This window comes from Podarcis melisellensis (assembly GCF_964234715.1).
Source record: "Podarcis melisellensis genome assembly, chromosome: 12".
Lineage (NCBI taxonomy): Eukaryota > Metazoa > Chordata > Lepidosauria > Squamata > Lacertidae > Podarcis > Podarcis melisellensis.
This window is the reverse complement of record NC_138544.1, coordinates 41,675,656-41,699,171: the sequence shown is the minus strand read 5'-3', so window position 1 is coordinate 41,699,171 and position 23,516 is coordinate 41,675,656. Positions and strand designations below refer to the sequence as shown.

General features: G+C 42.9%; 1 long non-coding RNA gene across 2 annotated transcripts in view; it reads left to right on the top strand.

The window, feature by feature from the left end:
* LOC309353399 overlaps positions 1–23,516 on the top strand; it is a 61,361-nt gene that overhangs the window by 11,992 nt on the left and 25,853 nt on the right. Inside the window, exons 1-2 of one of the 2 annotated variants that reach the window (XR_014161803.1) lie at positions 13,034–13,296; positions 13,985–14,075. This is a non-coding gene — a long non-coding RNA (uncharacterized lncRNA). Of the gene's footprint in view, positions 1–13,033; positions 13,297–13,984; positions 14,076–23,516 lie in introns of those variants that run through there. The other variant, XR_014161802.1, reaches the window with a different exon arrangement.

The following is a 23,516-nucleotide window of genomic DNA, read 5'->3' as shown; positions in this document are numbered from 1 at the left end:
CCGAACCTATTGCTGGCTGGAAGCAGGATAAACTCGAGCAGCTTTTGTCACCCAGATGGATGGTTGGATACAGAGGTCGGGAACCTCAGGTTCGGGAACAGAATCCAGTCCTCTTGTCCTCTCTATCTGGTACTTGGGACTCTCCCTAGGCCAAACCCCCACCAGCCCTGTCCTACATTGCTTCCTTGTGGATAGCTCAATTGGTTAGCGCATGGTGCTGATAACGCCAAGGTTGCAGGTTCAATCCCCGTATGGGACAGCTGCATATTCCTGCATTGTGTGGGGTTGGGCTAGATCCTTAAGAATCCCTTCTAACTCCATGATTCTATGATTTTTTCCTTGCCTGGATTGTGTCCTTGAGCTATGCTAATGCCTCTTGGTTGCCTGGATAGAGATGTATACGTGGTGCTATAGAAGCCTTTGTGTACGTGTGGTAGGAATGTAGCCTGCTATGAAAAAGTAGGAGTTGCCTCCATTGCTCTGCCCAATGTACCCTCTGTTCCCATCAGCCACAGGTAAGCAGTACCTCCGAAGCATGTCCGCAAGGGACTATGGCCCTTAGGCAGAAAGATCTTCCCTACCCTAGCTTTAAGGGTGTGACTGCCTGGTCTATCTGTCAATCAGATCCTTATTGTAACCCTCCTCAACTTTGCCGTCCTCTTAAATAGCTCTTTTCCTAGGAAAACGTACAACACTTTTAAAATGACTACCCTTCAGCGCATCGCAGCGTGTTGTAATTACTGCCTTGTTTCAAAAACTCTTGGGTTCATTCTTCACAGTGCCACAGAAACTAATTCCCATAATGCCCCATACTTCGGTGTGAGTAGTCTCTTGTCAAATATGGTAGCAGCAAGTTATGTAATATGCCAAAGATAAATTATTTTATTTCAGATTTCACATCAGGTTGCAAACAAACGGGTTTCCTGACGAGTAACAAATGTTTTATTTGTTCTTTGTTTGCTGTGATTGCCATTGCCTTGTTATTAAACACTAAGGCGTCAAGAATATTGCCCCCCTTTCCATATGGTGTGTTTTTGTTGCCTTCTGCAATGTATGTGCTGTTTCTGGCATCACTCTTTTACACACAGCAATCCTTGCTATTTGCTTTCTCAAAATATTATGCCATTGCTCATTTGGCTTTCATTTGGAGCAGTTCTCTTAGTTACAGTCTCTATACAGCTGGCTCACTCAGTACTCTAAATCTTAACAAGGCTTCTTTAATTATTTCACCAAATAGGGTTTTCATTTATTCTTTCTTTCATGTTCATGCTTTTATTGCAAGCACATGTCAGGGATGCCGTTCATCTGTTATGTCCTCTCATTTCTTGTTTTAAATTTCAAAATGCTCTGCATTTTGATGGCATACACTGGCTGCCAACTAGCTTCTAGGTCCAGCTTCAAGATATTAACATTGGAATATAAAACCTTTAATGGCTCAGGACTTAATACTTGATGGAACACTTCTCTGAAGCTTTGCCTACCCAGGCTTTAAGATCTGGTCCCATGTACAACTGTGCTTCAGAGCGTGCAGGCACAAGACAGGGCCTTCACTGTTGTGGTGCCCGAAATGCGGAACTGCCACTGAAAATACACTTGGTCCCTGTCTTGTAGCCTTCTGGCATTCATCTTTTTTTCTTATTCTTTTAAATTACATTCATTGGGCATAGCTGAGCCTATAAGTTATGTGTCTGCTTCACAGATGTATATACTGCTGGATTATTATTATTAAGTTTATGGTTTAATTTTACATAGAATAAATTTCGTTGGATTAGATGTATACCATTTTGAGAACTTTCAGGGAGAAGGGAGCTGTAGAAATGTGATAAATAAAAATTATGAAGTGCTTCTTAGCAATATATGCTGCCCCCAACTCTACTCACACATATACCTTGTGTCCAGCTAAGACTGTCATCCTATGAAAAGTTAGGCATTTCTAAGTTGCCAATGAAAGAAAAATCTTCCTTTCAAGTAGCCAGGAGCTACTTCCAGCTGGATTCTTGTAATTCACTTTGCATGGAGTTGCCCTTGCAGACTATCCAGATGCTACCATTATTAGAGCAGAATGCAGCGGCCAGAATGTCAACTAGTCACATGATTCCAGCTAGCTGGAATCATGTGACACCTATAAAGGATTCTAAAATATCAACATTGGCTGCTTGTAGGCTAAATGTTGACGGTGATGTTGATGTACACAACTTAGCACCCAAATATCCAAAGGAGCGCCTTTCTTTGTACCAGCCTATCAATGACCTTAGATTTTGGGGAGGGCCTTCTCATTGTTCCACCTCTGGGAGTGGTGCATTTTGTGATGATGTAGGATAGGGCCGTCTCCGTACCCCGTAGGATAGGCCCTTGACTCCGTAAGTCAAATGAGCTTATTTCATTCTGTTTTCCAAATCGTGTCCTCTCACATTTCTCAACAGTAATTTTATACATTCTGCGCTCTATTCCTGGCCAGTCCTTCAACATTTTGGCACACTGAGTAACAATTAAAATGCCACCCCTGTTTCCTCCCTGGCACATGACTGGCATTGCTGTCACCCACCCTTGTCAAGCTCGACAAGGGTCGTATCCTCTGGGGCACACGCCACCTGCTTCTGCTATGCTGCCTCCCAACTGTTTGTCAGGCAGCCAGCCCTGTGCTGGGGAGCTTCCAGGGTTGCCTCTCCGCACTTGTGACTGTGGCTCAAGTCATGCCTGAGGACAGTGCTGGCCATCGCCAAATAGCTGTGAGGCAGATAATGAATTGCACTGGAAAGAGAATGTGCCCAGTCAACTTGAAAGGGGTGTGTGTGTTTGGATGTGTATGGCAGTGTATGTTTAGCAGTGGTGGGGGAAGAAAGGAAATATCCCTACTATAGGCAATTGCCTTGTGTCACCTGTGGAAAAACTGGCCATACCATGAGCTTCCTTAGCTAATTTATTTCCTACAAAATCGGAGCAGCTCCTTTGCTATCAATTAGGAGTGTGTAGCAGCCAGAAGGTTTGGTTCAGATCAGATCCCATTTGGGGGTTTCAGAAAACAGTCTGATTTAGTGTAAAGTGTTTTGGATGGGACCCAGTCCAGTTTGGGTCCAAATCACAATCCTGAAAAATGAAGCTTTTTACATGTCCTTCTGCCCCAACAGCTTTCTACTATTAATGTTGTGATTGCACTAATTAAACACTTAGGGATTATTACTGGAATGCCCAGTAATATTATTGTTAGGATGTAGGTAGGATCGAAGCTATTCCTCTGCTACCCAGAGTTTTCCTTGGGCAGATAATGCTTGTATTAGGGTTTTGTTTCCCTAGTCACAGGTGGTTAAAAAAAGCTGAGGGGGAAAGACAATTTTCAGGAATGGAAGGGGTGGTGTTGTTGTTATTTTTTAAGCTGATGTGACAGAGATCTTGTCAGTTACTATTTCAATTTTCCATCGCCGCACTGAAAATTGCATTGTGTCATCATCATATAGATTATTCCGAGGGGAATTATGGAGAGTCGGAGTGGGCACCATGATGGGAAATTAAAATGGCATTTCTGACAGGAATGAAGAAAAAGGAAGTGAGGACATCCTTTCAGCCTCTGACCTGACACCCTTCCAAATTCAGAAAGTTCACATTGGTAAACCTGTGGCTCAGTCTTAGTTTCTGTTATAGCTTGCATTTGTCCAAGGAGGAAACCTGAATGCTGTGTTTTTGTGTGAGAGTGTACAGTGTTCATGTGAAAAGAATTTTCCCTCATAAAGGAAAAAAAATCCAAAATGTGTTTAGCATTTATAATTACAATACAAGAGAGAGAGTTGAGAACTCTTCCCTCTTTTGTTTTCTTCTGCTAGTTTAGGACCTTTTCTCTGACAATTATAAAAATGACCATACCAGAAGACATGGTTCTTATTCACTAGCTGTCTCCCAAGTACAAAATCTCTATAAAAGAGAACCAAAGAGGAGGAATGTCTCAATGGGAAGATAGGTGTAAACTCTCCCAGTAAAAATCTGCTGGCCACATTAGGTTTTAGTTAAAAACCTAATGTACCTTGCAGAATCCGCTCCTGAAAGTTCTCAGTATCTTTTCTGAAATAGATTTCTCCTTAAGAAATAGTATGATGGTAGTCCCACCAAATCTTGCAACCTTGTGGAAGTCGCTGCTTGTTGAGCATAACAAAAACCTAAGGGAAGGATGGAGACCCTTCACAAAAACGGAAACCAAAACGAGGAAGTTGGTGCTAATCAGTGACTGCTGAGAGGCAGGATGCCCAGAGCTAGTGGGCCAGGAAACCTCCGTCCAGAAAAAATACTTTCAGTGGCGGGTCATGAACTCTTTGTAGACTTGATTGCATGAGCAGGATGGTATTTTGTGACCGAACAATTTGCAAAGGTCCTGTTTGTACAGCGAGAACATTTTTAGATGTTCAGTTGCTCCTTAATATATTTATATCCTGCCTCAAAGCTTTTTCACTGTAGCTTTATTTATTTAAAATGTTTATATCCCACTTTAACAAGAAATGTCATTGTAGCTAACGGCAGCACATAGCCATAAAAACATCAAAAACATCATAAAAAGTCAAGAATAAAATTACACAAAAGCAGCAGCCTGCAAACCCCAGTATTGGCAGTAGTTTTTTAAAAAAATCCCAGAGTAGTCAGCCAGCACAAAAACCTCCCCTCCAAAGTCATGTGCTCACTCAGTGGTGAAATGCAAATAGTGATGGGGCTAGCTGGGTCTTCCTGTGAACATTATTCGAGGGTGTTGACATCATCAGTGAAAACGCCATGCTCTTTTCGCTCAGTTGTTCATTGGAGCAGTACGAGTTCTTCCACTTAAAGCAGTGAAAGCAAGTGTAGTATAAAAACTCTGTTCTTTTAATTCCCTTAGGGGAGGAAAATGTAGAAGGGACTTGTGAAATCCTACATGCGAACAGTGAACTCAGTTCTCAGCGTGGTTCCTTACATAGCCCAAACAGTTCAGGAGATGGGTACGCCAACGTTTACAGAAGTAGAAAACTTACTTTTTTGGCCGGGGACGACTACCCCTTAGTGAGGGATGGGGTTGACTCCTACAGTCACTGTGTATCAAGTTGAGTGTATCAAGTCACGGGAATCAAGTTGAGGTAGTTCGTCTCGAGGGATGCAAAGCACTAGGGACCAGTTGCCAACAGATGTTGAATGGATGAAACCAGGATGCAACAAACAAATATATGCTGCTGCTTAGATAACAATAAAACACAACTTGCTTGATCCAGGATAAGGAAATATGCCTCATTAAATTCCACAGGGTTTACATCTGAGTTGTTTGTTTGTTTAAAAAAACCTTTAAAGCCCTATAAGGCCTAGGACCCTTGTACCTACGGGACTGCCTCTCCTGGTATGACCCACGGTCTGCAAATAATAACATCTTGGAGGTCCTGGGCCTCAAGGAGATTAGACTGGCCTTGACCAGAATGCTCTGTCACAAGAGACCAGGGCCCTGTGGGATCTGACATCTTTCTGCAGGGCCTGCAAGACGGAGCTGTTCTGCGACCAGGCCTTTGACCGGAGTTCAGTCTGACTCCCCCTCTCTCTTTATAAGAACTTGCATGAAAGTGGCTCCCCAACTTTTTTCACAGGCTCATATAAGATCAGTATAAACAGTTAGGCCTGGTGAGCATTTAAGGTCCCCATCCCTAATTTGTGGGTTGCCATTTGATTAGATTTCACTTTGATTCTGATATTTTAATTGATTGCTTGATTTTATGGTAATATGTTATATATTTGATGTTAGCCACTCTGAGCCCAGTTTTGGCCGGGGAGGGTGGGATATAAATAAAATTTAGTAGTAGTAGTAGAGATGGCTGGGATTCTGCTGTAAGTTGCACTGAGGTCCCATTTAATCAGTGCGATAAATGAGACATGACACAAAAGTGTCATTGATTTCAATGGAAACTCAGAGGGTTAAAAAAAAGCTTGGGAGAATTAAAAATGGTTTCTATTGGTGCAAGGAAGAGAGCAATGTAGGTGCTAATCGAACCTCCTTAGGGAAGGCATTCCAGAGGCAGGGAATGATGAACTTGAAGGTTCTCTCTGTTGCCACTTCCTGTCTGTCTCAGCTCATGTTGGGGCCAAATGGAGGAGAGCCGATTATCTCAGCACACAGGAAAAAGAGTTTCATTAGAGGTTATGCGGCTTCCCGGCCTACTGCAGTATGTGAACACATCTCCTTTAACCCATTCTGCTGTGCTCTGCGGTCAACTGAATCTAAGCACTGCTTTTCACATTACTTTTGAAGGTCAACTCTTGGGAGTTGTGTGCGTCTCTAAAGTTCTGTGGGAAAAGAAGGATCAGACTAAAATAATGCATCTAATCTCTGAGAGAAGCAGCATGTAGGGCAAAACTCCAGAATCCAGAGGCAGTGCTTTATGTAGATGCAAATATTACGGTCTTAATGTTGCATGGATCTTCCGACACTGAACAGTCTTCTAAAGTAATGGGCAAGTAGCCCTAAACTCTATTAAAATCTAAAAGGACTTATGTCCATTTAATATTTGCAGCATTTCAGGCCATGACATTACTCTAGCATGGGTTTTTACTGATTCAAAGCTGCAGTACAATGCAGTGAACGGAATGGAGTTGTGACTAACTTCCTGGATCCTGCCCTAGATCCCTCTTCTTTTTCTTGTTTAAACTATCCCAAGTGTCTAATTCTGACTTGCTCTTCTAGATCCCCACCATGTCTTGGAACAATTTGTCTTTGTGCTATGGCCTGCAACAGAACAATTCATTAAAGCTTTATTTTCTGTGGGGAAAATGTTGGCAGTAGTTACTCATCCACCTGTCTGCCTTAATAAAACGCTAATACATAAACTGAAATATGTTTCTTTTGGAGCTAACTTTTAGATGAGCGAGCACAATGCCTGGCTGAAGAGCCAAGGCCCTGATCTAAAGCCAACTGAAACCAATTATTATTCCCATTAGTTTCAGTGATCTATGGTTTGGGCCTCAAGTACATCTGCTCTCTCCTTTTAAACACACAGAAAGGGTAAACCAGTATGTGGTATTGCTGTAGTCAAATGCAGAAACAGTTCAAGGCAAGGAAACGCTCAACTACATGGATTTTATTATAACAAATGAATGTATGGCATATGGAAATATACGGTTTCAGATATTTGCAAAGAACACAGTATGTAGGCATATTGTGAGCTGTTGCCATGCTCCTTAGGTTTCATTGCAAAGAAAAATGGTGTCTGACATTTTCTGTGTGGACACACAGAAGTCGAGTGCCAAATATCTCCGACATGTGATTGGCCTGAGATTTTCTCTGAGCAATTGATCCGCCACACTTCTCGTGGTATACCAATAAAATTCCCCCCATTCCAAAATTTTAGTGTGGTGGAGCGGCTGAGGTGAACTAGCCAATTTGGGCTCACAGAATTGTGATCAGTTCCATTTGGCTTGGCTGACTTCTAACTGGGACATAAAACCTGAATCAAGCCATTTTTATTTTACTAGTAAAATTTGCTCTTGCTTTCAAAAAGGCTTTTGATAAAAGCCCCTCACCAAGGACTCCTGCATGAATTTAGAAGGCACGGGTGCTTTTGTGAATCAGTAAATGCCTAGGAAACTGGAGGCAGAGAGTAGGGATAAATCGACAGTTTTCCCAATGGAGGGATGTAGAGAGTGGAAGATTAAGGGCAGGCACAAGAAAATAATTCTTTACACAGCGCATAGTTAAACTATGGAATTCTGTCCCAGAAGTGGCAGTGATAGCCTTCCCCTCTATGAATTTGTCTAATCCTCTTTTTAAAGAAAAAGAAAAAGCTTAGGCCCAAAGGGAGAGTGGCAATGTTTAATAGAGGCCTCTCGAAGGAGAGACTCAGTCACCTTTTGGAAAATAGAGAACTGGTTTCAGGGCAAACCGGTCAACTTTAGATCAAGGCCTAGAACTCCAACATCTTGTGGAAAAATACACCTCAAGAAAAGGAGGCTCTCTCTACATAGCTTTCATAGACTTTAAATCTGCCTTCGATTTAATATCACAAGACAGGCTTTGGGAAAAACTAAGGGCCTCAAACATAGACAGACGTCTACTGCGTCTCATCTGCAGTTTATACGAAAACACTCGGGTCCGGGTTAGGTGTGACCAACAGAGCCGTTTATCCAAGGAAATCCTACCATGGTGTTAAACAAGGCTGTGTCCTTGCGCCTACTTTATTCAACTTCTATATTAACTCCTTAGTAGAAAACATGGAGAAAGAAAATGCCCAACCCCCTAAATTGGCGGGTACACCCCTCCTGGTTCTCTTATATGTGGATGACACAGTTCTAAGATCCTTCTCCTGTGTAGGCCTAAGAAAACTTATAAGATCTCTCACAGTCTATTGTAATGCCGAACAATTAACAATTAACTATAGCAAATCCAAAGTTATGGTGTTCTCTAAACAAATAATGAGATACAAATGGAGAATTGACAATCGACCTATTGAACAGGTATCGTCTTTTAAATACCTGGGTATAACCTTCCAGGAAAAGGGCTTGTGGCATTACCAGGTTAAAAATACTATTGCAAATGCCCAAAGATCTACCAAAGCTATTATAAGGTTTTTCTGTGGAAAAGGGGGCCAATATATTCCGGCAGCCTCCCAGGTCTTTGCTGCAAAAATTTTAACACAACTGAAATATGGCTCTCAAATATGGCTCTGCAGCTTATCTAACCTTGCTCCATTAGAATCATTCCAAACTAAGTTCCATTGCTGCCTGCTAGGGATCCCTTCTTGTGTGTCTAACATAGCTGTCCACCCGGAGGTCAGGCAAATCCCTGTTGGCGCTCAGATATGGATTCTAAGATCCATTATTGGTTAAAACCTATCTTTTTCCCTGTTGGGTTGGCACCCTTAACCCTACTGGATTCCTACCAATCCAAATGGAAAGCTACACTGCATGAAAAGGTAAGAGGCTTGGGGTTTTCCTCACAGGCCCTGATAGCTGTAGGTTGTGAGAAAGCTAGAGCAATAATCCGCCGATGAATTTGGAATGTGGAACTGCAATGCCACGTGAGCGAGATGAATAAACAACCAGCAATAATATAATATATAATATATAAGATAATGCGAGAGGATTTACCCCAGCAAATTATTTGGCAAAATTACAAATACCTAAATACAGACGGTCATTTACCCTCACTAGATTCAATGTGCTGCCATCCGCCTTACTGCAGGGCAGATTTGAGGGTAAACCATATGCAGAATGAGTCTGCTCCTGCGGCTTGATGGAGGTAGAAACTGTCTCATGCCTTTTTATGCTGCCATTTCTACGGGGATATACACTTTGTATTTATTACCCCTGCTATGCAAAAATCTCCAAATGAATCTGAACTTCAATGTCTAAAATCCCTGGTAGAGGACAAGGATCCTGAGATCACGTTAAGGGTAGCCAAATTCTGTGCGGTGGCCATAAAACTTAGGGAACAAGCTTTGCTATCATATTGATTAAGGCCTTAAATGATAATTTTAGGTTATCTGTTAGTGACTAAGTCTTAATTTATATATTTTTTAACTGTTGCTATATCTGTATTGTCCCTGTTACACCTAATTGCAAATTCAAATCCCTATCATGTGTTATGACTTCCTTGATATTGTATTTGGGCTGGAACTGGTCTGTGATGGAAATAATAAATTCTTATTCTCATAGAATCATAGAATCATATCATAAAATCATAGAGTTGGAAGAGACCACAAGGGCCATCGAGTCCAACCCCCTGCCAAGCAGGAAACACCATCAGAGCACTCCTGACATATGGTTGTCAAGCCTCTGCTTAAAGACCTCCAAAGAAGGAGACTCCACCACACTCCTTGGCAGCAAATTCCACTGTCGAACAGCTCTTACTGTCAGGAAGTTCTTCCTAATGTTTAGGTGGAATCTTCTTTCTTGTAGTTTGGATCCATTGCTCCGTGTCCGCTTCTCTGGAGCAGCAGAAAACAACCTTTCTCCCTCCTCTATGTGACATCCTTTTATATATTTGAACATGGCTATCATATCACCCCTTAACCTCCTCTTCTCCAGGCTAAACATGCCCACCTCCCTTAGCCGTTCCTCATAAGGCATCGTTTCCAGGCCTTTGACCATCTCCTTCTCCCTCTCCCTCTCCTTCTCCTTCTCCTTTTCTTTCTCCTTCTCCTCCTCCTCCTCTTTTTAAAGCCATCCAAGTTGGTGGCTATTGGTGGCTGCTGGCCACAATGACCATTTTCTCCATCTGTTGCTGGAGGCAGTAAGCCTTCAAATATCTGGGAATCACAAGAGGGGAGAGTGCTGCTTACTTGGGTCCTATTTATGGGCCGCCCACAAGTACACTGGGGAAAACAGGATGCTGGACAACAATAGGCCTTTGTCCTGATCTTGCAAGACTCTTTAAGTTTACAGGTCTCCTAACAACTCTCAGCACTTTTAACAAACCACAGTTCCCAGGATTCTTTGGGGTGAAACCATGACCATTTAAAGTGGTGGTGTGATACTGTATTGTGCAGGTGGGGCCCTAATCACCTGGGTGATTCCACCAATCCGGGCTCACGCAGTGCAAGGGAAGATATAACCATGTGACTGTTGCCTATGAAAAGTGAAAATAGGAACAGCCTATTGCGAAATGTCCAAGCAGCTCGGCCAGAAATGTTGAAAAGGGAGATGGTTTTTGACACTTATGAAAAGGATTGTGAAAAGCTGTGCCGAGTTTTCTTTTCAGCCTTATGTAAGAATATAATAAGCAGGTTTGCGGTGACTTTCCAAAATACAATAGGCACCTAAGCTTTCCAAATATATAACCAGCCAGTGAACGCTGTAAAATATTTGTATAGCTGATTAGCACTAAGTAGAAGAGACACCTACTTTAAAGTATCGCCCTGTAAGTGAACAAAGGAGATTGGGGGCGGACAGAGAGAGAGAGAGAGAGTCCTTTTGTATTTTTCCTCCTGCTCTCCCACCCTTGATAGTAAACTTCCAAGGCATTAAAGGTAGACTAAACAAGAGGCAGTAACAATAGGTTTGCTTCTCCTGGTTTTTAACATGCAAATGCTTAAATTGCAAATCCCTGAACACCATTCTAATTAATAAACAAACTCAATGTGGAATCTATCTTCTTTCATCTGAATCAATAAACAGAGAAGTCATGAGAAAGGGACCTTTTCCCTTCAGGGAGCCATTTCTTGTTAATGTTGACTCAGATTGTTAGTGCTTACACTTGTCCTTGTCCTTGTGTCATTCTACAGTACTTCCTTTTTAACCACCCAACTTCATCTCTGAAGATCTTTGCAAAGTGGTTCTTCATGCATGACTTTCATATTTATTTATACCAGTAATGAATATTAGCTGCCAAAGTAAGCTTACTAAATTGAAGTAACATTTAATTGCTACACCAGACATTGAAAGATGGATGTCAAATGTCACCTTAATTCATGTCAAAGCATTTGTTGCAATGTGCATTTGAAAGATACGCTTTGAAGAGACAGCCGAATCTCATCATTTCTGAAAATGTACTACCTGCTGTCATGAGCAACGACCAAACTTGGCCATAGATGAGTTTGGCCTTTGGTTCTCAAACAGCAACCCCTTATGCTATGTAGCAAAGCATGAGGGGTGGGGGATTTCAAAAGATGTTTACGATTTAAAAATAAAATAATGTATTTTCTCATTTTTACCCTACTTTTAAAAAAAACAAAAAATCACCAACCTGCTTATAAGTGCCATATTTTTCCATCTATAAGATGCCCCCTTTTTTTGAGGACTCCAATTTAAGAAAATGGGGGGGAGATCTATCCATGTATAAGACACCCCCAAATTTTGGACATTATTTTTTAGGAAAAAGCCTACTCTTACACATGGAAAAATACGGTAATCGCCACAATAAACCTAACATCAAGAATAAAATAGAAGCAATAAAAAAACAATAAAACAGTTCAGCTTTAAAGACAACAGACACAGAAATCAGTTCTTAAAAGGCTTCTGGGGTAGAAGAAAAAACATTTTCAAAACACCCTTAAAAGCAGACCATGAGGAGGCTTGGCAGGTTTTCCCTGGAAGGGAATTCTACAATCCTGGTTATGTTTAAAAAAGTGGGGCTTAATTTTGATGCTTGCCCAATGAGTCTAGAGTTTAAAAAGAAACCAGAGGCTGAGATGATGAACTTACAACCTGGGTAGATTTTAGGCAACAGGTTCACATAGAATCATAGAATTGTAGAGGTGGAAGGGACAGTGAGGGCCATCAAGTCCAATTCCTTGTAATGCAGGAATCAACTAAATCATGTGGTGTGCAAGTATGAGATACAGAGAGAGTATATAGATAAACACACACACTCAAGACCACTGGACATCTCAACTAGGCCGTTTAAATCCCTGCACATTGCTAAAATTTTAAAGCAATCAGCAGGCTGTATGTTTGTGTATTTTTGAAAGGAATCTCATGTCTTCTATTGCCCATGCGAAGTTTGATTCAACTTGTCTACCAAAACCAAGTATATTCAGCCCCCCCCCAGCTGACAAGGGGGAGAGCCATATAAACATCAATGCAAAACAATTCCAGTTTTAAATGAGATTTGAGTTCATAATACCAGTAGCTCAGGCAGTAATGGAAACCTGTGGTTTGTTTAAAATAAAAAAGGTAGCTTGACATTTTTGCTTTTAATGAGAGGTCATGCAGATTCTTTTTTCACCTATTTGTGTGTCCCCTAAAACCATTTCCAATGACAGCATGAATCTAGAAACTGGAATTTTGCAGAGGGCCAGAATTCTTTTTGCTAAGGAAGTACAATTCCCTTCACACAGTTGATTTTGTAAAAAACCAGCCAGGTCAAACCTGCAAACGTCTCTTCATTGAAATGAACCCCCTGACATGCCTGCGTTTGCATGAGTGCAAGCAATCGGGGGATCTGCTCTGAATGTTGTAGACAGAGCTGCAGCCTGTATTAAAACACCAATGAGCTAGGTCACACTTTCTTCTGCATCTCACCTATGTAGCTATTTGTCCTTAGATTATGTAGAATAATGTGGAGGGAAAGGCTGAGGATTGCACAGCTCTTCCATATTTGTCTTCCAGAAGCGCTCCCCCTAAATGAAAAAGCAAGACACAATGGTGGATATTGTGTTTACATATAGCAGAACTCATCAATATCCACAACATTGCTATCTGGCGCCATGTTCAGATTAAGGTATCCATTGATATACTGAGGAGAGAATCCACTAGAGGACTGAAAGAAAGCCACAACATAAAATGTTCTTCTATAACATCCATGATGTTCTTTTATGCTCCTCAGGAAGGCAGATTCAACATGTCCAAAGAAGGGTTTGCAGGGACAAGGTAATGGGAAGGCTAAAAAGAAACATGGTTGAAAGTGCGAATGAAGGTTCATAAACTAGGAAAGCGGCACATGCACACTGCACATAGGGAGCAGAGATCAAATGTGTAAATGAGCTAAAGGGTGTAGAACATATTGCCTTTTTTGGCTCTTGAAAGCTTAGGACTCCGAAGGTCTTCTATATTCCGTGTGTGCCTGCCCAAACCTGATGATATCACCAGATACATTCCTTCAAGTCGTTCCGCTTTGTGAAGTCAGATGGGCAATAACTAGAGGGAGAGGCACAGTGTATGTGGAACGCCTTCCCCAGGGGAGGTGTGGCTGATGCCAAACCTGATGTCTTCTCAGCACCAGGCAAAGAGCTTTTTATTTGACTGGGCTTTCCATGACGCACCCTGACGCATACTTAAAATGGTGCTTTTTCTGATTCTATGGAATTTATTTCTCTGCTATGTTTCTGTTATTCAACTGGTTTCTCTTATAGTTGACAGTGTTTTTATTGCTTTCATGCCAAGCTCTTATGCTGAGAGTTCTGTAAACTGAAGAGCGGCATGTAAATGTTTAAAATGAATTTAATAAATACTTATTATCGGTGTCCTTACTCTTAAGAAGGGCTGTTTTGCAGCTTACTGGAAAGTCCTGAGCAGTAAAGGCACAAATGAGTCACACATCTCTTGCTTGTGCTTCCAGGTTAATACGGGAAGAAATCGTGCATCGTATTTGCAGGCAGATTCACTGGAGAGTGATCCCAGGCGCCATTTCAGATTTCATTGAGTGACAGGTAAAAGGCTTATTAAAGATTAAAGATCTGCTGTTAGATCTCTTCAAATGGGCAGAGCACTCTTACCAGATCAGGGAAGCTGCTGGGGCAGATAAACTACTAAATCCAAAGCCCTGCTAGACCCAGAACTGGAGGGAGCAGTTCCCACCCCCATTTCCCTGTTTTTGGACATAATATTCCCCGTCCACTTTGGTCACAACAGGATGGAAAATCAACATGCCAGCGCTAGTACTACCCCTACCCCAAATGTGTGGTTGTGTCAGGATCCTGATCTGTACCACCCTGGCATGGCACCCACTTTTTTCATTGGCAGGGGTAACCCAGAGGTGTTTCCCTGCCCTCTGTGCTGGCTGGGAAAGGGCTTCCAAGGGCAGATTTCCCTCTTTGAGGCCAGACTTTTTCTGCATGTGCAGAGGAAGGTCCATGATATCCTGCAGCCTCTGAGACAAGAGGCTTGTGCCCTAAATTTCAAAAGGAAGAGAATGCCAGTGCAAGGGATCAAATGCTGTAGCTGGTGCCATCATGCCTTATGAGCAACAGTGTACGTTTCAATGAAACACAACGAGAAAGAAATAAAATATAATAGAATACAATTTAAGAGAATGGTGCCGGGGTGCTTTAAAATACCTCCGTAGGAATGATCGCAAAAAACTTGTGCCTTTGATAGGAATATCTGGCATGAGGACTACATAACCCAGCAGCGGTTTCCAGTGTGGTGCCTCCCGAATGTTGTTGCCCCAACTCCCATCTTCCCTGATCATTGGCCAAGTTGGCTGGGGCTGATGGGAGTTGGAGACCAGTATGTTGCAGATCCAGTGAAATGGCTAGAAACAGAGGAGCTTCCGAAGAATGGAAGGCAGAACATAGGAAGGTGCCTTACACTGAATGCCTCTCCAGCATTTCAGACAGGGCCCTCTCCCATCCCTACCTGGAGATACTGGCAATTGAACTTAGGAATTTCTGCACGCATTTCGAGAGGGGACATGAAGGGTTTCAGGCAGGGGACATTGCCAGTCCTACCCAAAGAGGCTGGATATTGAACCTGGGACTCTCTGCATATATATCAGGAGTTCTGCTCCTGCACGTTGGTCCTTCTTCTCTCCTCCAGAGGAGACTGACAACAGCAACAGGGACGCGCTGAGGAGGGCAGTGGGAAGCCCCCTTCACCAGCCTCCCTGGTTAGTGCTGTTCCTACTGGTCTGGACGACACAGCAGAAATCTGTCTGTGCTTACACACAAAGAGAGAAGCAAACGTTGGTACTTTCCGTGGTAAATTCCTTCTCTGTGTAACTAGAAATATACAGCAAATTAATTGTCACAAAGAGCATCAGAGAACATTCAAAATCACACCACATAGTTTATCAGCACCCAAATAGCTATCATTAGAGTGTCTTTTCAGGGCATTAATCTGCATGTGATCGAATGTTATATGAAAGCAAAAAATGGGAACACACAGAGCGCATTGTAAAAAAGCAAGCTTTGCTGAAGAAAGGAAGGAGGGGGAAGGATATGTTATGTAATTCAGGCCTCAAGCTACAAACCATAGCAAAAACCAGGCAAGGAACTGAATTGCGTGCATAATAATACTCTAGCAGCGTACCGACCGGAGAAATTATGATCATTCGTGAAGGAAATGTAGAGCACTGCATCAAGGCATTATATGTGAATACAAAGGATCCATCACTTTTAAAAGCTTATTCCTTTAGGCATGGTGTGCTTCTTATTTAAATGCTGCTGTATAAAGCATTTCTACATATGTGCTTCAAAACTCTATTAGATAAAACCCACCCATCCAGCTGCTGATGGTCTAGCTTTCCAGTAGGTGCACCTAAGGGCTTCCTGGAAAAGTCCCCTTCTCCCCCCACCCCACCCCAATGGAACACATCTTTCCCTCACTATTAAATGCACTGTTGTTTTGTTTTTAAAAAACATTGCTCAATTTAATCTCATTTCAGATAACCACATTCAGATTCCTTGACTTGGGAAGCTGTTCTTAGTGATAGCTAGTTCACACTCTAGAAGGTTTCTGACATCTATAGCATTTAGTGGCAGAAACTAAATGCTGGGAAGTCTGAAACAGGGATGTGTTCTTGCAAACATGCAGCGGACACACAGCAGAGAACTGTAGCCAAACTGAACTCCCCAACACATGTGCACCTCATGTCCCTATGTGTTTACCAAAACATACCATATTCACACAATATGATGCTCACAGCTGCAACCACCCCTATGTACAGGGCAAACGCGCCTGCAATATAAAATGTGAATTTAAGAGGCAGCATCTATGATTCTGTGATCTGCATTACAGACATAAACTGCTTCAGCAACCCCTGTTAGGATTTCTGTTCAGAACTTTATCTCTCAGCATACAAGGCTGTTTTAAGGATGAAAAAGACGCCTATAGACGCTTACTGAAGCTTTATCCTCAGTCCATGCATTTAATTGATAGTTGTGTTTTTACCGTTGCAATTATTAGCAGGGCTGTAAAAATCTGGGCACCCAGTCACTACTGGCACCCCAAAATGAGTCCTGCTGACTGAGCTGCTGAAGAGGGCAGGACATGAGTTGTTCTGCCTTCTGTGTGCGCCCCAGTATGTGGGACCTGGTCACCTTTTTCTTTTACTTCCTTAGCTCCTCCCCAAAATCAGCTGCCATTTGCTGGAGGGAGGGCCATGGTCCTAGGTAGGCTTTAACCTCTGGAAGAAAGGAAAGGGAGGGGATGGAGACCAGAACGCGATTTGTCCTCTTGCTGGTGACCTCATTTCTGTTCCTCCATTCTCCCTTCCAAATCCCATTATTATTATTATTATTATTATTATTATTATTATTATTATTATATCAGTTCCTAGGTTTGCAGTTGCTATTGTTTCACTCCAACTCCCATCAGCCCCAGTGAGCCTTGTCAATGGGCAGGGACGATGGGCGTTGAAGTGCAGCAACATCTGGAGGGCCGCGAGTTCCCTGTTCCTGTTTCAGAGATTTCGGCCAAATATTTTTAGTCACTCAAGAAACATCCTAACCCTCCTAGCAGTCAGTCAGATCGTGTAATGGGAAACTTTGTATAATAAATGCTTTGTGACCTGGCTTATTTTCCCAAGTTCACCGTGATCCCAATGCTAATGCTCCTCTGAGCTCGTTCTAAGGACATTGTACTGTAAATATTTTGAAGCCCGATGTATTAATTTGATGCTGGCTGTGAGATCTTGAGACTAGCAGGACAGGAATGAATGCTTTTGCTGAAGGAGGGCAGGAATGGCAACCGTTTTGCAGACAGAAATCTCACTGGGTGATTAATTCGTCTTCACTCAGTCAGGCCGTAATCCTTGCATTGTGCTTGCCTTTCCCAGTATAGTTGAAGTGGCATGGGATGCTGGTTTACAGCAGCCTCTCCCCAAGGGAAGGAAAAACCTGAGCATTTTGCAAATGTTCCAAGTGACTATTTGCAAAGTCCCTGCTACCTCTTTCCCTTGCCCAAGCCCTGCTCCTAGAAGGCAGCATTCCCCAGCCTACTGGGGGCTAGAGTGGGACTAGTATCCCCAGCAACCTGAACAGGAAAAAATATGCACTATGTGCAATTTCTGCTGAGCTGGCCCTTGGGGTCCTTCTGGGAGAATCATGCAGAGCATCATTTTTGCACCTGAGCTACTAGGATTTGTTAGTCCAGTTCAGTGTTCAGCAGGAAAAACAATCATCTACAGTGGAACACTTGAGATACCACCACAACCTCCTCTGCCTTCCTTCTGGCACATGGCAAACCTCTGGGATGCCATGGGGATGGAGCCATGGTGACTTGCAGGGTTGGGGTGAGCACACCCTGATCCTGTTCATAAGTACAGGATTGCTCATAACAACCCTAGTTTTTGTGTGTGTTGGGGGTGTTTGTGTTGAAAATTGCATCTCCAACCTGTAATCTGCATGGTTCATATTACCATTCCAGGATTCTGCCCCTTCATTCCACTGTGTGTGTAGACCAGGCCTATATGGGAATGTAAGAATCTTGCTAGATTAGATCAAAGGCCTTTCTAGTTCAACATCTAGTATAAAATCATGCATGGCATGCAGATGGGTTTCTTCATTTCTCATCATACTAGCACTCAGGGCCCTCTTCCCATGAAGGTGAATGTTAGAAGATTCAGGACAAAGGAAAGTATTTCACCCATAATTCTCTTTCTACAAGAGACATTGGTGGCCATCAGTGTGGACAGCTTTAGAAGACAAATAGACAAATTCATGGAGGATATGCTGGGCGGAGCTAATGGGACTTCTGGTCCAATGTCTGGAGCGCATACTGTTGACCTTCCCTGCAGTGCACAAATATTATGGAAATTCATGTCCTTTTGTGTGGGGGGGGGAATGTTTGTGGGGTTTTTTGGGGGGGTAATGTGTAAGCAGCCCCCCTACCTGAGGCCCTGTCTTTCTGCATGCTGATGAAATTAAACACTCAAGAGATTGGCTTGGAACATTTACCTTTGTGCAAAGAAAGACCACGGACCATCTCACTTTACAAATTTCTTTTCAACAAGTGACGTTTTCCAACACAAATGGAGAGGGAGGCATCTGAGAAGAACGAATGCTGTTCCTAGCAAAGTTGAATCAAGTCCAGAAGAAAACAAACATTTCTGCTCCAATATCAGGACTTAGTTTGTGTGTATTTTTAAAAGGATTTAGGATTCGGTCTGCTTCTCACTGAAGGTATTGGAAAAATGCCCAATTGATCTTAATGGAGATGGATTACATCCTTGGACCCCGATCCAACTGCGCATGCAACATGTAACCAGTGCCAGCTTAGGGCATTTTTCTGCATGAGGCGGAGCCCAAATGGTGCCGCCCTGCTATGATAAGAAAAGTCTTGCTGCGCCATTCAGACACTTAATTCCTGCCTTCATTCATCTCCCCTCCATGGTGCTGTCTAAAGCTGGTCACTTCACCCTCCTGTATCGCAGTGCCAACCCTGACTCCTCAACTTTTAAAGAGCCCATGGGCACATTGAAAAGCCTATAGAAAAAACTGTTAAGGGCATTTCACAGAAGTAAAAGTGGCAATGCTTAGACATCCACCCCCAACAGGCAAAACACCCCAACAACTAAGGGGTTGCACACACCCCAACAACTAAGCACAAAGATAAGATTAGGAGGCTAACCCACTTAAAAAAAAAAGGCAACTGCCCACCTGGGCAAATTCTGCCTTTCAAAACATTAAAAACGGGGATGGGGGCTTTGGATGCCATTGTGTCCTTGAGCACCATATTGGGGACCGCAGGAATACACAGTCCCCATGGCTGGATTGGACCTGGCAGTGGTGTGTACAGCATCTGTCTTAATCCAGTTAGGTATACATGCATAGAAGCAAGCAAGAAGCACTCCCTTGCTGGTGCGAGGAAGTATCTTCTAAGGTTCTTCCACTATTTTCAGAATAAATGCAGAAGAATGGGTGACCTCACAGAGTAAATATTCTTTAGTATAAGTTAAGAATGCTGAAGTCCTGGCTGAGCAGCTGGCAGTGACCTCCATCAGCAAGTTCCCCCTTTTTTGGCAGCAGTTCCTTCCTTTTGCTGCAGAAGAGCTTAAATGTTTCCTTGGATTCCTCAGTGACATGCAGGCAAATCCAGCAGCGGAGAACAGCTGCAAAACAGGCAGCAAATTCAGAAGAAGCTGAAAATTGATTTAAGGGGGAGCATTAAGGACAAAGCAAGAGCTTATCATGACTCTCCCCCCCCCCCCCAATTCTTTGTTAACACATTGCTTTCTCGAAAGATAAAGCATAAAGCTGTTTTCTTCCTTTGGACTGACCAAAAATGCAGTTGATTTTAGGACTGCTTGGGGTTTTCTTCGCTGATTCTGGACATAACAGAATGGGCAGATAAGTACAATTGGTAAAGAAGTGGATCATTATAATGCTTTCTGTTTTTCATCTCAGCTGAAAATAAAGACCTGTTTTCCTATTTGGAGTATCTTGCAAGGTTTTTCTGAAGGTGTTCTCCACTTCTTCTTGAGGAGAATGGACACTTTTACACAACCATTTTAATCGTTTAGTACTTTTTCATAGTACCTACAGGTGTGTTTGGTGCTTTTGACAAATGATGCAATATGCACGTTCCTGTCCACAGTAGCTTGCAAAAAGAGACGGAACAGGGATGTGGGGGTAGGACAGGTGGGAGGGAAGGAACAGAGCACAGGGATATGCATGCAAATAATTATAGGTCCAAATTTAAATTTGAAATGGAAGCACAATAGTAAGTTGCAGGATATATTATTGAGTTATATGTTAAACTATAAGAACTCTCTGAAGAGTGGACGAAGAGGGAGAAGATTTAGGTGGAAAAGGGAAGCAAAAAGATGCACCTTTTTTTCTATGCTTCTTAAGAGAGGAAGAGTGACAAATGTGTCCAGGAAGACCATTCCAGACGTAGGGAAAAGGAAGAGATAACGGACAACAAATCAAAGGAGAATGGTCAGGAGGAGCCTAACTGTTGAACGCCTCAAAAACTAAAACTAAAAGCAGAATATGAAGGGGGAAATTAAAGATCCAGTTAAGAGGTCAAAAGAGAAAAGTAGTATGATCATAATGAATTCCAGAGGGGTAGCTGTCTTAAGCTGTTGGTAGCAAATAAATAAATAAAAGCCCCACAACACTGTTTTTTATATTGTGGCATAAACTTTTGTGGACTGAAGAGTGGGGCCATGAAATGCACAGGAAATCAGCAAGTCTGTCAGAGCCCAATGTGTGACACAAGTTTTTCTTGCAAGGCTAATTTAGCACCTAAGGCGAGACAAATAGTTTCAAAGTGCTTATGTGGTGTTCTAGTCTTGACTGGAAACAAATTTGTTGATTAAATTTTAGTCCAGTGTGAAATTGCAGCACCACTGTTTGCAATACATTTCCTCTCCCCCCATGCCCCCCCATATGTGTATAATATACCTGCCAACAGAGATGTCCATGAAAGCCTATTCAAGAATAAATATGATCCAGCATAGTCCTGTGGGTGTTTGCTCAAAAGTAAGTCCCACTGAGTTAAGAGTGCATAGGATTGTTCCCTTCATGTGTAAGGTAGAGCGTTAGTTTGATCAGAACCATTGGTGATCTGGACCAAGGTGGCAGAATTCTGGGATGAGAACAAAGGTTTAAGGCAAGCCAACAGCATGCCTCAAACATTGCAATATGATAAAAATGATTAAAGACTGAGCCAATATCTCTGGACTAGAAGCAGAAAGAAAAAGGTAAATAGTAGGCTTTCTGAAAGCTACGACAACCTTGTCCTGGAAAAGGTAAGAAGAAAGGACGCAGAGTTTGAGAAATACATTATCTATGTTTCCCAGACACCAGGTTGTCCAGTTCCTGCATCTGCAAGTTGCTGCAAATTTGTTAAAGCGATAACGCTGAATGCGGACACACCTTCTGCCTCAACTGACACAGTTACACAGAGCAGTATGTTATCTGTTGTCCATTAAGTACCTTAGATTGCCCCGCCCACTGTTACTGTTGGTGTATTTTGAGCAATAAGGAAAGTCTACAACACCACTTTGTTTTTGGTTTTAGCAATGCAGTTTACAAAGCAGGAGTGGGAAGCTATGGCCCTCCAGATCTTGTTGGAATCCGATTCCTGTCATGCCCAAGCCATTGGCTCCACTGCCTGGTGCTGATGGCAATTGCAGTTCAACACCTGGAGAGCCACAGGTTTCTCCCCACCACCGTCAACCTGCTATAAAGCGTCCCACTGTTTTCAGTTCTTGGCTGCATGGACCAATGGCCCTGGCAGTATTAGCATTATATACAGTCAGACCATGGGTCCATGTGTTGTCCATCTTCTGATCTTCTGGGTTGCCTCTTCGGACCAGCAGCAGCTCTTCAAACATAGACAGAGATCCTTCCAGCCTCACTACCTTAGAAGGAGATGTGAGGAACTAAACCTGGAACTTGGTGCACGTAAAGCATGTCCTCTAGTGCTGAGCTGCAGGTCCTTCCCCAATAAAACAGTCCCAGCCTCTCTGCTCTTCACGTCCCGACTTTGCAAGGTCGTGTTTACAGAGCTATATGGACAAGACAAGGGAAAGAACATGATGCTTATACACATCTCTCTTCGCAGGCTGCCTTTTATCTGCATTTGCCTACCTTAAATATCAACATTGTGACTTTGGAATTTTGTTATGAAGTTAAAAGCTTAAACGAAAAACTTGCTTCCCAGAGCAGCCAGAAATATTTGAACACTTAAAGGCTTTCTGTCTGTGATTCAGAGATTTATTTATAAGACTGCTGATTTTGGGACATCAAACGTATACATTCAAACTGCAGGAATGAGTCACATTTGTAGGAGGTAATTACTACCAGAAAGTACATTCTAACTTTTGTCGGTTCCTCTTTAAAATGTCCACTTAAGAGTGCCATGTTCTAAAAATAGCATTCTTTGTTATGTGCTCAGTAAAATCCAGCCTTACTGTATGCTGTGGTAATCTATGGAGGTTTAGCCCTGTGGTTAAGGGCATGTGGAGGCTTTACGGGAGGGCAAGTCCTGGACCATTTCAGGAGCGGCGGCCTGGTTAAAAATCACAAAAGCTAGTGCACCGATGCTGGTCTTTGTGGGCGCAGCTAACATTTGCAAACATGATACTTCTGCAGCACAAACCCTGGAAATGTTTTGCAATGCTCTTTGGCAGTTAGGGAATCCAAAAATTATACGTGAGAGGGATTTCACAGTTGGAGGACATTCCAGGCATGCATGGTAACTTATCCTATAGCAAGGGTGGGGAACCTGTGGCCCTCCAAATTTATTATTGGACTCCATCTCCCAGGCAGCATGGCCATCTGCCAGGAACGATGGGAGGTGTGGGCCAGCAACATCTGGTGGGACACAAGTTTCCCATCCCTGACTTATAGTGCGTGGCTTTGGGATCACCCTCTATTGAAGGGCTGTGGCCTTCCAGATGCTGTTGGACTCCCATCAGATGTAGCCAGCATTGCCAGTGTTCACGAAATGATGGGGGTTGTGGTCCAGCAACATCTGCTGCAGTTCTTGACACAGTACTTGGAGGATGCATTGGTTCCAGTCCCTGGCTTGGAGCTATTTTTGGCTCTTTTGTCCAGTCCTTTTCCTGCTCCAGAACTTCAGCTGTCTCAAATCCCCACCCTCCCAAGATTTATTCTTCAGCTCCCATGTGTTCAGCTGCCCTTGCAAACACTGTTCCAAATGCCCAGTAGGACATTGCACTCCCAATGCGCTACTTTGCCCTTATCCTTTCTTAGTTCACTGGTGGCAAACTTGCCCTTCCAGCCTGGTTCTGCAGCATGAAGCCTGTTTGTTCAGTTTGTTGAAGCCCTGGCCAAGGCCCCGCCCTCTGTCTGAAGTCTGTCCTGCCCAGACTGGAAAGGGGGCGATCTGTCAGCAATGCAGGATCACAATCTTCCGCTGCCTTGGAGTCTTCTGAGTTACTGATGACTTCATTGGAT